The sequence below is a fragment of the Carica papaya genome, chromosome 5, assembly GCF_054855325.1.
Source record: "Carica papaya isolate Zhongbai chromosome 5, ASM5485532v1, whole genome shotgun sequence".
Classification (NCBI taxonomy): Eukaryota; Viridiplantae; Streptophyta; class Magnoliopsida; order Brassicales; family Caricaceae; genus Carica; species Carica papaya.
Genome location: NC_142313.1, coordinates 37,067,423 through 37,080,338, shown reverse-complemented (window position 1 = coordinate 37,080,338; position 12,916 = coordinate 37,067,423). Strand labels below are relative to the sequence as shown.

Here is a 12,916-nt window from a genome sequence, read left to right as displayed (position 1 = left end):
TGTTGAGGAATATATATCAAAGATAAGTTTAAATCCTCTTTCTCAAGTCAACTACTTGATATTTAATTGCTTTCTTCAACCTCTTACAATAATTCACAATAATTTGTAGGATATGCATATACATAATACAATCATTCACATTTTGAATTAAATTAAGTTGGATGAAATAAATATCTCTACATCTTTTATAATCAGCAAGAGATTCAAACATATCTCTAAATGTAAATAAATCAAAGTAATCTTAATTTCAATTATCAAACACATATTTTCCTCCAACATATCTAAGATTTGGCTTAAAAATAAATTGTCCTCTGTGATGCAGATCAATATTATATAACTTTTTCATATATTACAAATTTTAAAACATAAATCAAATTTGAAAATTATGAAATAATTAATAGAAATAACCACACAATATTACTTTAGAAGTTAGTAAATTATCAAATACAGAGTCAATGCATTCATGTTTTGTAGCACTAAACGATTTGAAGTATTATGTTAATTAGTTAAAAATTGTGTAGCATTAGACAAGTTAAAGTACCATACTTTTGTAACAAAAGATTTACACTAAGCAAAAGATATACATGGAAAAGCAATTTAATTAAGAAAGAAACCCCAAGAAGATACTAAAATTTAATTATGCAAAAGATATACATCGATAAATAATTATTAGGTCAAAGATGAAACTACTCTAAATAGAAAGGAAATGTAGAGGGGAATGTTAAAACTTAAAATCTTCCATAAACTGAAAGAAAAATGGTGAAATTTTTCTTTATAAATATGACAATGTGTGACAGGCAGGGAGTTCAAGAGAGAGGAAGAATATAAGGGTTCTTGAAAAATGAACAACTTGTTTTTATTAATGAGAGGTTTAGTATTTAGACACAGAGTCTAATATCAATTAATTACTTTAATGCTGATATACACAGAGTCTAATATCAATTAATTACTCTAATGCTGATTAATTAAAAATCTAATCTAAACTAACTCAACTAATTACAACTACTTTAATGTCTGCTGATTAATAAATTATATATTGTCTAGTTTGGTGTAACGATTGAGAAGTGTAATTAATAAAATATTTTTATGCGATTAATAAATTTATGAATAAAAATATCAGTTCAAAAAGAAATATATAACAATTTCGTTTGAAAATTAAATACTTCTGAAATTATAGAAATTTAGGAAAAAACTATTTATAGGGGTTAAAGTGAGAACAATTTAGGAAATTAGGAAAGTTGTAATTTTCAAGAAGGATCAAAATAAAAAAGAACACCCAAATTTAGGGTAAAAGCTAGAGTTTCAAAAATTCCAATACCTGAGCAGCTGAGGTGTTCTGAGGAACCAATCAAAGAAGACATATCGCAGAGAAACGTCATAATGAGTCATTTTGCAAATGAACGGGCCTGATCTTGCCACGCATACACCTCGTGGCAGATCCGATGGTTAGGAACAAAAAGGAATGATTTGAACAGCTTTGATCTAGCGTCACTCGCTGGACGACCACGATTTAATTAAGCTGAGTATTTAAGGGATCATTTCACAGAAAAAAAAAAAAAAGAAATCGGAGGAGAGAGACAGCTGGTGGGAGAAGAGAGAGAGAGAGAGAGAGAGAGAGAGAGAGAGAGAGAGAAATACAGCTGAGCAAGTGATGCCGACTGAGTAGAGTTTAGGCAAGAGACAATCAAGGGTCTAGGGTGGAGGAGGCATTGCGTGGAATCTCGTTGGAGAACAGACACGGACGGGAAGGGTTGAGAAGGAGGGACCGTCACTACAAAGCAAAATGGATCGGAGGCAAGAGGTAAGTGAAATTTGACCTTCAAAACCCGGATTTGAAATTATGAATACTAAATTTCTCCGCGAAAATTATCATGAATGCTTGGTGGAACTGACTGCTTGTAGAGTTTTGTTGATTATATACATTGATGGAAAGAGAGTTGAGCATGTCAAGAATAAATTGACTTCTAACAGAAAGGAAGAAATGTAATTAGTCCGAGATTAAGGAACTTTTAATCTGATTTGGTGGAGGAGGAAAAATGAATTTGAATTGAATTCTGGGAACTTATGATCTTTTTAGGGTGGTGAAAGATGAATGAGTTGGAATTAAATCCAGAGGATTTAATATGTTTAGGTGGGAAAAGAATGATAAATTGAAAGTGAATTCAGAGAGCTGTTAACATGTTTAATGTGGATAAAGAAAAATGAATTGGAAGTAAATTTTAGGGAGCTTGTGACTGCTCAGAGTAGGAAAGTAGTAGACATATCAGAGTTGGGAAAATTTCCAGAATGGAAGGCTAGAATGCCAAATGAGATAAAAAAAAATAAAAAAAAGGAAGAGGAAATCGACAGATTATACGGGTATATGAGGATGGTGTAGTTCTTGGCTGCATATTTCTCAAACCCTTTTGTTAGATATATCTTATTATTCATTGTTGTTTATGGTTGAAATCTGGTTGATGAATTATTGTTTGATAATTACCTTAAATTCATGCATATTTGAGCGTTTAGGTGCGTGTTATGAGCCTTTTAGAAGACAAAAATTGATCTAAGTATAAATTCACAAATCGGGTTTAAGATATGTATGGTTTAGATGATCCTGAAGTATGATTTTCTAATTTTTTGTAGAAACTGATCTGGCATTTATTATGGATTCTTGGTGGTTTCTCTTGATATGGATGGATATATTCAGAATGGTTGTATGTATGATCATACATATGTGTGCGTGTAGGATTGTGACTGTGTGAGTTGATATAAATATGTGAAGTGTAAAGTGTGTATCTGGGCCGCCTGCTTGGGTTGAGGGATGAAATCCTGAATGGTTGTGTGTGTTGGCCCATCTTCTTGGGTCAAGGGGTGAAAACTTGAATGGTTGTGTGTGTTGGCCTGCCTGTTTGGGTCGAGGGGTGAAAACCCGAATGGTTATGTGTGTATTGTGCATATGTTTGTTGCCAGTAGAATATGCCATAAGAGATTGGTGTGGTTGTGGCCTTTATATCGTTGGTCATATACTTGTTGAATAATTCTTAACTTCACCATAAGGAGGAGGGTGAGCAAGGATGACCTGGGCATGTTATGGAGCGTTTTTGGGTAAGGGATTGAGGAGTAAGTGTTAATGAGTATTGACAGAAGCTATGAAATTAGAAATTAAAGGTTGATGATCAGAATAAAGGGTGAATGAGACCCAAAAGAGATTGAAATGGTAAATGAGATGAATTTAAGAAATGTGAGTAATGGGCAGACAGTGTAGGATGTTGGAGTGTGAGGCGAGTGAAAGTTTGGGATATTTATCTCACCCTTTCTATACATCTTCAGATACTGAAGATACTGCTGCAGAGTGAGCAATGATATAGAGAAAATTTTTGAAATTAGATTCTAAGATTAAGGTTACTGTTTTGTACTTTTGTTTAGTACTGTAAGTAAGAAAATTTAGAAACTCGTACACATGGTTAGGTTTTATATTTAAGGGATATAACGCTTCTGTAACTCTGTTGTGATTAATAAAATTAAGTTATTTTACTTAACTTGAGTCTATTTGATTTAAGAAAATATGTTCCACTCATCACCCTATAATATGGGGTATGTCCGTAACAAATGTACTTACCAAGAAAACTCCCAAATTATTTAGTCATAGTTTTCGGCATACAGCCCCTCGAGAGTGCATGAACTTTAATCCAGAAGTGACAATCGTTTATATAAACTGTGAGGGGGTTCTCTCCATCTTGGAGGCGACAGACAACCAAAAAATGGTTGTTAAATGTCCATGGTGCCCCATTAATTATTCTTTGGATATCTCCCTTGTAAAATAGCGAAATAGGTAGCACCCAGAATCAAAATCCTTGACACTCACTCCCCTAATCGGTTGCCACATGTAACACCCAACCTTTCTTTTTTTTTATTAATTATTATTATTTTTATATGAATATAATTATTATTTATATGTTTTTAATTTGATTTATTTAATTTTAATTTGATTTAATAAAAATAAAAATAATAATAATAATAATAAAAAAGGGTAAAAATTTGTTAGGGATTTAATTAAAAATAATTTTGGAGAAAAAGAGTTAAAATTTGGATTCTGTGGGTATTTTTGAAAGAAAAATCGAAAACCAGAGGTCAAAACGTAATTTAGAAAAGTTACGAAAAGTCAGCTGTTCGGTCAGCAGCCCCGACCAACCAGGACATGCTAGGTCGCAGAGACGTTGACGTGGGAGGCCACGCGGGGGGAGTCACGTGGGTGATCCGCGCGCGCGCGCGATCGAATGGCTGAGATCCGTTCCTGCGCGTACGGACGACCCAGATCAAAAACGCACATAGACGGTCCAAATTGCATAGTGCACGGACGGTTCAGATTGAATTGCGCACGGATGATCCAGATTGAATCGCGATGAACGGTTCAGATTCACTCCCTATTTAATTGTGATCGGACGGTCTATATTAAAATCGATGGACAGCCCAGATCAAAAGCGGATGGATATAAATAACCCCATCTGCACCCAAACTCTAACCCTAACCGCCAGAGCTCCTCGCTGGAGAAGACAACCCAGCTGCCGGGGAGCCGACCACCGCCGTATTGGAGCAATTTTCGACTCCAAATGAGGTCAGAATTTTTCCTCTTGCACGAAATTCAATTTTAAACGCACCCATGTCCAAATTGAAGTGAAAGAACCGACCGATTGGTCGAAAAACGCCGCCGCGGGGTGTTTCAAAAAATACCTCCGATGAGACCCTTTCCGATTCCTGTTCGATTTGATTTTTCCACTGTTGTGACCACCGTTTCTTTCTCGACAGGTTGACCGAAGCAAAACACCCAACCGCAACGTGAATCGGAGGAGCGGCCGCACCAGAGAGCCCCACCGTCAGTGAATTTCAGTTTTCTGTATTTTTTCGGCCGACCAAAGGCCTTAAGTGTGTTTTCTCGCAGGAATCGGTGCAAATTTGGCTGAATTCGGCCAAAAACAGTCGGAAACAACCAACCCGAGGCGGATCGTCGCCGTGCCGGAATTTTGAAATTCGTCGAGTGGGCCCTGGGTCTGATTTTTGGATTTATTTAGGACACTTGTAGGTACCGTAAGTGCGTTTCAGTTCCTGAAGAAAAATTTAGGGAATTTAGGGACCGCCCGTACGCGCAGTAACCATCTAGTTTTTGGCGTCGAATCAAGTAAGAACCCTTCACCCTATTTCCTATCACAGATGTGAAGTTTGAATAAATAATAATACGGTCTTTTGTACATGTTAGATAAATATGCATATTTAATTACGGATTGCTAATGGAGCCCGAAACCGGACATTATTCTCTGTTGATTCCTGTTGATTTATTTACAGTTTAAAAGCATGATGGTATCTGGTCTTAGAGTTTTAAATGCATGTATTACTGTATTACTTGACCACTGTATGATTTAAGATTTAAGATATGATTGTATTACCGGGTACATGTTCATTGTTTATGTGATTGTGTTTAATTTGGTAACGGAGATTAAGGATAAACAGAAAAGGGATGTGATCTTATAAATGGATAAGATGACAGCCTCACTAGATATCCTGGAAGATGGTGAACGGACCGGGTTCATAGGGAACCCTACCGTGAATGTTGTCTTATATCGGACGGGGTATGGAGACTTGGCCATTTGGTGCTCATACCGGGCGGGGTATGGGGACGGCCCACTTCACCCTCATACCGGACGGGATATTGAGGTTTAATGTCTTGGAGCTCATACCGGACGGGATATTGAGGTTTAATGTCTTGGAGCTCATACCGGACGGGGTATGGGGACGGCCCTGGAATTAAGATTGTTAATGGAAATGGTTCATGTATAGCGGGGTACCCCTATGGATCTTCATGGATACTAGTAGGCTGATAAAAAAGGGCAATTGTTGTTTGATGATTTGAATATAAAAGTATAGTATGTGTTATGTTGCAGATTATATATGAATTCATGATATTTATAATGTTATTGTTTCCATATGTTTTTTTTATAAATCTCACTGCGGTAAGTGGACGGTAAATAGTTTTATTATTGATAAATGAATTTGTTTAAAATTTGTGATCATTGGTTGTTTTTGGTTTTTCTACCAACTTTTAGTTCTGTGACGGCGATATATTGTGATGTTCTTACTGGAGTAGTGTAGCTCACCTCTTATTTAACCATTTCAGATCAGGAGGACCCGCTTCTCGAGCCCGATCTGCAATAAGGTTATAAGTAGACCCTAGATATTTATTAGTTTCCTTTATTTTTTCCGTTTTTCGTATTTTCTTCAGAAAATTTATTTCGTGATGTTTGTTAGTACTTTTGAGTTATCGTGTAAGGGATGTTAATTTTAACTTTTATTTCGGTTCCGTACTAAAATTATTTTATACAATTCTTTTTAAATTTCCAGGACCGTTACACCATAGACTGGCTAATGTATTTCACATGAATTCGAATTTGACAACCATTTTAGTTTGAAACCGTCCAACCAAATAGAAATCATAAGATTCACGGGGGTTCAGTGCAATATCAACAATATCCTAGCCACCTTCTTCTACATCTGTTATTGTGAGTGTGGCCAAAGCCGACTCCTCCATGGTGGGTCATGGTGGTTCCCCAATGTCAGTTACAAAGAACATGCCAAAGGGCAGACCTTAAGAGACATACGTGCCAAATTGCAGACTACTTAGTTTTCTTTTTAATCTTACTACATGATTTGATCCTTTCATAATACCTCATACTTAAATTAACTTTCACTTTTCATTTTCTTGATGTTTTAAAGTTCACTTCATTTTCCTTGAATATTTGTTGTACTTGGAATGTCAAGAGTGTGTTAGTTTACATAAATATAAAATTAACTATTGCCAAATATTATTTTGTATTTATCATTGAATTTTAATTATGTCAAAATATTATTTTAAATTATATTTTATTTTGCTTAATGTTTAAATTTTAAATTAACTATAAAATTAATGGAGAAACAAAATTGGAAGCTAAATAAACGGATGATCTCTTAATTTTGAGGACAAAAAGATTAAAGACAAAAATAAAAGTAAAAATTAGGAACCAAATTTATAACAATTATAATTGTAACCCTAACAAAAAAAAAATATTTAGACTCATTTAATATTATTTTAAGTAAAATTTTAAACTTTTTTAATATGTAATATTAAAATATAATTTACAGATTGATTGAAATTTTTTTATTTTGTACGAAATTAATTAAAAATATCTCAAATATAAAATAGAGATTTTTTAAATATTCTTTTCTTAAAAAATTATTATTTAATACTTTATTAGACATATTATACCATTATTATTATTAAAAAAATTCTTAAATTGTTTATTTTTATAATTAATTTTGAAATTATTTAGTTTATTTAATAAATTCAATTTGCTTTTAGACATCAATTAATGAATTTTATATTTAATATATGTAATAAGCATATATTACTTTCTTACTCGATTTTTTTAATTATGAAAACATTACAAATAATTTATTATCATAAAATTATAATATTAAATTTATGGTCGGTTACAAAATTCTTTTGCGTATTGTTAAGAAAAAAGTGAAGGGAATTCTCGTTTTACATGAAAGAAACAAGCACGCATTAAATATATTTTGTTAGTAAAATAATAGTAAAGTTCTATAAATAATAAACAAACTGAAGTAAAAACATCAAAGAGAAGAAAATGGGTAAAGGTGTGATTGTCAGCATCTTTGCTTCTTCTTGTAGTGCCTGTGGAAGCCAAAGTTGATGAAGATTGTTATCAAAGATGTTCGAGCAAATGCTTGGGTAGATTCTGAGAGGCTTGTTTATCTACACGTTTAAACCAATGTACGATAGATGCTCATGATCAACCCACAACGTTTTCATCCGGTAATATGTTTTTATCAGATATTGCTTCAAGAATATAAATGAGTTGACAGATCGTTTAAGTATTATCAGTTTATTTTAAAAAAATTCCAATAAATTATATAAGTCTAATTTAAAGTTTATTACTCATGTTTAAATAGTTTACTAACTAATACGTAACCTGATAAATATTTTTTTGTACGTATTTTTTGATTCCTTCTCACATTATTTTTCCTTTACTAATGGTTGTAATATTACCTGATAAATGTTACAGATGTCAATGGCAAATGATGTTCGACATCTTCCTGTGAGAAATGCAAGAAAGTTACTTACAATATATATGTAATAAGTACATTCATCGTTTAGACGTGTACTTCTATTATATTAATAAATGAATTGGGTTTCTTTTTTAGAGTTTTTATATTTTTCAATTACAAATTGCTGTTAAATTGATTTTAGTTAACCTTAATAGCCCATTTTGTACTAAAAATATGATAGATCAGTTTTATCTAATTGGACCAAGTATGCACAATTACTAAAAATATGACTAAATTGAGATCATGTAGGAGCTTTTTTAATTTTATCATGTAGTTTATTTTTTAAATTTTTAGAAAAATAAATACTATTATTGTTGTTGTTGTTGAAGAGAGTAAAAAAATAGAGAGAGAGAAAAAACAAATCAAAGAAAATAAGAGAGATGATGTAACGGCATCGGAAATTAAAAGGAAATGTATATATTTATTCTAAGTGCGAAAACGAAAATAAAATAAATTATGATTAATATCCTTATACGATAATCAAAACGAATTAAACGTATGAAAGAATAAACTAACTAAAGGAAATACTATGAATGAATACTATAAAGAAAACTAATAAATTCTTATGCTTCTACTCGCCGTCTTCCGACAGAACGGGCTCGAGAAAAAGTCCTCCTGATCTGAAATAGTTAAGTAAGGAATGAGCTACACTAGCCCAGTAAAGATATCACACTATCTCACTGTCACAGAAGTAAATGTTGGTAGAAAACAAAAAAAAAATGACAAATGGAGCATAATTTATAACAAACTCATTTATCAATAATAAAAACTTTTACTGTCCACTTACCTCAGTGAGATTCATGAAAACAACTTATAAGAAACAATGACAACATAAATATCATGAATTCATACATAATATGTATCATAGTACATGTCATACTTTTGTATTTCAATCATCAGACAACAAATTTCTTCTTTTATCAGCCTACTAGTAACCATGGGGATCCATAGGGGGTCCCCGCTACACGTGAACCATTCACATTAATAACTTAATTTCAGGGCCGTCCCCATACCCCGTCCGGTATGAGGGTGAAATTGGCTGTCCCCATACCCCGTCCGGTATGGGCGCCAAAACACATAAAGTCTCCATACCCCATCCGATATGAGAGACCACGTTCCCGGTCCGTTCACCATTTTCCAGGATATCTAGTTAGGCTATCAGCATTATCCATTTATCAATTCACATTCTTTATTTTCATTTTTCTTAATCTCAATTATCCAATCAAACATAAACATGTAAACCAGTAATGAACACCAATAATTCAAACCATAATAAATGAAATCGTGATTCATGCATACGAAACCATAGAATAAACACATCAAGCACCATAATGCATTCAAAACTATAAAATAAATCAAACAATACCTGACTGAAAAATACATCAGATTTAGGCTCCATTAGCAATCTTAATTAATTATACATATCTATTAATTCATAAAATACCGTTTTTATCATTTATTAAACTTTAATGTCGTGATAGGAAATAGGCTGAGAGATCCTTACCTGTTTCGGAGTTTGAAATCGGGTTCTCACTACGCCTACGGGCAGTCCCTAGATTCCCTGAATTTTTCCCCAGAAACTGAAACACACTTCCGGTACCGGCAGCGGGTGGTGGCGGCCGGTTCCTCGGGTGGCTGGGTCGTCTTCTCTGGTGAGGGTTCTGGCAGCTAGGCTTTGGAGTTGGGTGTGGATGCGATTATTTATAACCCTCCCCTTTCAATCTGAGCCGTCCATCATGATTTAATCTGGGCCGTTCGATTGCGATTAAATTAAAAATAAATCTGGACCGTCCATCGCGATGCGATCTGGACCGTCCGTACACGATCAAATCTGGACCGTTCGCACGTGTGAGTTCTGGGTCGTCCACGCGCGCCTTTGATCTGGGCCGTCCGTGCGTGCGGGAACAGATCTGGGCCGTCCGATCGCACGCACGCGGATCGCCCACGTGTCTCCGTCCCGCGTGGCTTCCCGCGTCAGTGTCCTTACCGCGCGGCGTGTCCTGGTTGGCCGGGGCTACTGACCGGGCTGCTGACGCGACTGCTGACATGATGCTATTTTTTTAAATTGCGTTTTGACCTCCAGTTTTTGATTTTCTTTTCAAAAATACCCCCAGAATCTAAATTTTCACCTTTTTTTCCCAAAATTCAATTTCAATTAAATCTCAAAAATAATTTTACCCCATTTTATTATTATTTTTATTTTTATTTCTATTAAATTAAATTAAAACCTTATAAATTAATTATTAAAATAAAATAAAATAAACAAAATTCCAAATTAAATTAAATTAAATTAAAAATAAAAATAAAAGAAAAATCTTTGGGTGTTACAACTCTCCCCCTTTAAAGAAATTTGGTCCCCCAAATTTGTCTATTACTCTTGGTCGAACAAATGAGGATACTGGGCTCTAAAGTCTGATTCTAGCTTCTAGGTAGCGTCCCTTGGTGAGTGGTTCTGCCACACTACCTTTACAAATGATATTTTCCGGTTGCGGAGTATTATGCTCTTTCAGTCCGTGATACCGACTAGTACTTTCTCATAAGATAAGTCTTCTTGGAGTGGAAGCGGTCCATGAGCCAAGACATGAGAGGGGTTCGGGTTGTACTTACATAGCATGGATACATGGAACACATTGTGGACCTTGGAGAGCTCTGGAGGCAGTGCTAGTCTGTAGGCGGTAGTACCAATCCTGTCCAACACTTCATATGGTCCAATAAATCGGGGGTTCAGTTTTTCCCTCCTGCCGAACCTACTAATTCCTTTGAAAGGAGTGACCTTAAGAAACACTCGGTTGCCTTGTTCAAACGCTAAATCTCTTCTCCGGGTATCCACATAACTCTTTTGCCTGCTCTGAGCCATCTGAATGTTCTTTCTGATTCTAACTATTTTAGACGTGGTCTCCTCCACCAACTCCGGGCCGAACAATTTTATGTCGCCCACTTCTTCCCAACAAATTGGTGATCTGCATGGGTGCCCATATAACGCCTCATACGGAGCCATGCCAATGCTCACTTGGTAACTTTTGTTGTAGGAAAATTCTATCAATGGTAGATGGTCGTCCCAATGGCCCCCAGAGTCAAAAACACAAGCTCGGAGCATATCCTCAAGTGTACAGATTGTCCTTTCTGATTGTCCATCCGTCTGAGGATGGAAGGTAGTACTGAGAGACAGCTTTGTTCCCATGGCCTACTGAAAGCTACTCCAAAACCGAGAAGTGAACCTGGGGTCCCTGTCGGATACCACTGTCACTGGAACTCTACGCAATCTGACTATTTTTTGGATATACATTCTTGCTAACTTGTCCAAAGGATCGGTCATCCTGATGGCTAGGAAGTGGGAAGACTTGGTAAGCCGGTCAACAATTATCCATATGGCTTCATGTCCTGAACGTGTCTTGGGTAATCCCATTACGAAGTCCATGGCGATATGTTCCCACTTCCACTCCGGGATCGGTAAGGGTTGAAGGAACCCGCCTGGGCGTTGATGCTCTGCCTTGACCTACTACCTTACCAAAAATTTAGATACAAAGTCAGCTATGTCCCTCTTCATCCCATTCCACCAAAACCGGGGTCGTATGCTTTGGTAGATTTTGGTGCTTCTGGGATGCATGGAAAATTTGGAGCTATGAGACTCTGTCATGATGTCTCTCTTTAACTCACTGTCGTCTGGGACACACACCCTGTCCTGAAATCGGAGTAACCCATCGGCAGAGACTCAGAATTCTGAGTTCGCTCTCTGTTCTGCATCATTCTTGCGGGCTACTAGATCGGTGTCGACTGACTGGGCTTCCCTTATTTTCTGTATTAACTCGGGCTGGACGGTCAGACGGCCTAAACATACGACTCTCTTCAGGTCTTGAAGCCGAACCTGTTGTGTGGCCCCAATTTGCTTGTGTTCTGAAACTATTAAATGGGCTAAGATACCTACACTTTTCCTGCTGAAGGCATCTGCCACCACGTTGCCCTTACTCGGATGATACAAGATATCACAATCATAGTCTTTAAGGAGTTCCATCCACCTTCTCTGACACATGTTGAGATCCTTTTAAGTGAATATGTACTTCAGACTCTTATGATCGGTATAGATCTGGAAGGTCTCTCCGTATAAATAATGGCGCCAGGTTTTCAAGGCGTGTATGATTGCGGCAAGTTCTAAGTCATGGGTGGGGTAATTCTTCTCATGATTCTTTAACTATCTGGACGCATAGGTTATGACCTTCCCGTGCTGCATCACGGCACAACCCAGGCCTAGATAGGAGGCATTGCTATAAACTGTATATCCCGCCGATCCACTCGGTAAAGCTAGTACGGTGCAGTGGTCAGCCACTCCTTTAATTCTGAAAAACTTCTCTCACAGTCCTCATTCCACTCAAACTTGGCATTTTTCTTTGTGAGTCGGGTTAGGGGAGCTGCTAGACTAGAGAATCATTCGACGAACCTGCGGTAATAACCTGCCATTCCCAGGAAGCTACGGATCTCCTTAACTAATGTCAACTTTTTCCAACCAAGTACTGCTTCAACCTTTTCGGGATTCACTGATACTCCTTCCTTCGATATGATGTGTCCTAGGAAGGCGGTCTGCTCAAGCCAGAATCCACACTTACTCAACTTTGCATATAGCTTCCTTTTTCTAAGGACCTGCAAAACTTGGGCTAGATGGTGAGCATGCTCTTCTCTGCTTTTCGAGTATACCAAGATGTCATCGATGAACACAATAACAAATTGATCCAAGAATTCTCTGAAGACCCTGTTCATCAGATCCATAAAGATGGTCGGGGTG

At 36.2% G+C, this 12,916-nt stretch overlaps 1 long non-coding RNA gene across 1 annotated transcript; it reads left to right on the top strand.

The window, feature by feature from the left end:
- Nucleotides 1-1,460: 1,460 nt before the first annotated feature.
- Nucleotides 1,461-6,834, top strand: LOC110826246 (uncharacterized). The gene is made up of 3 exons (XR_002542015.2): nt 1,461-1,801; nt 6,152-6,190; nt 6,376-6,834. It is a non-coding gene; the product is annotated as an uncharacterized LOC110826246 (long non-coding RNA).
- Nucleotides 6,835-12,916: the final 6,082 nt, after the last annotated feature.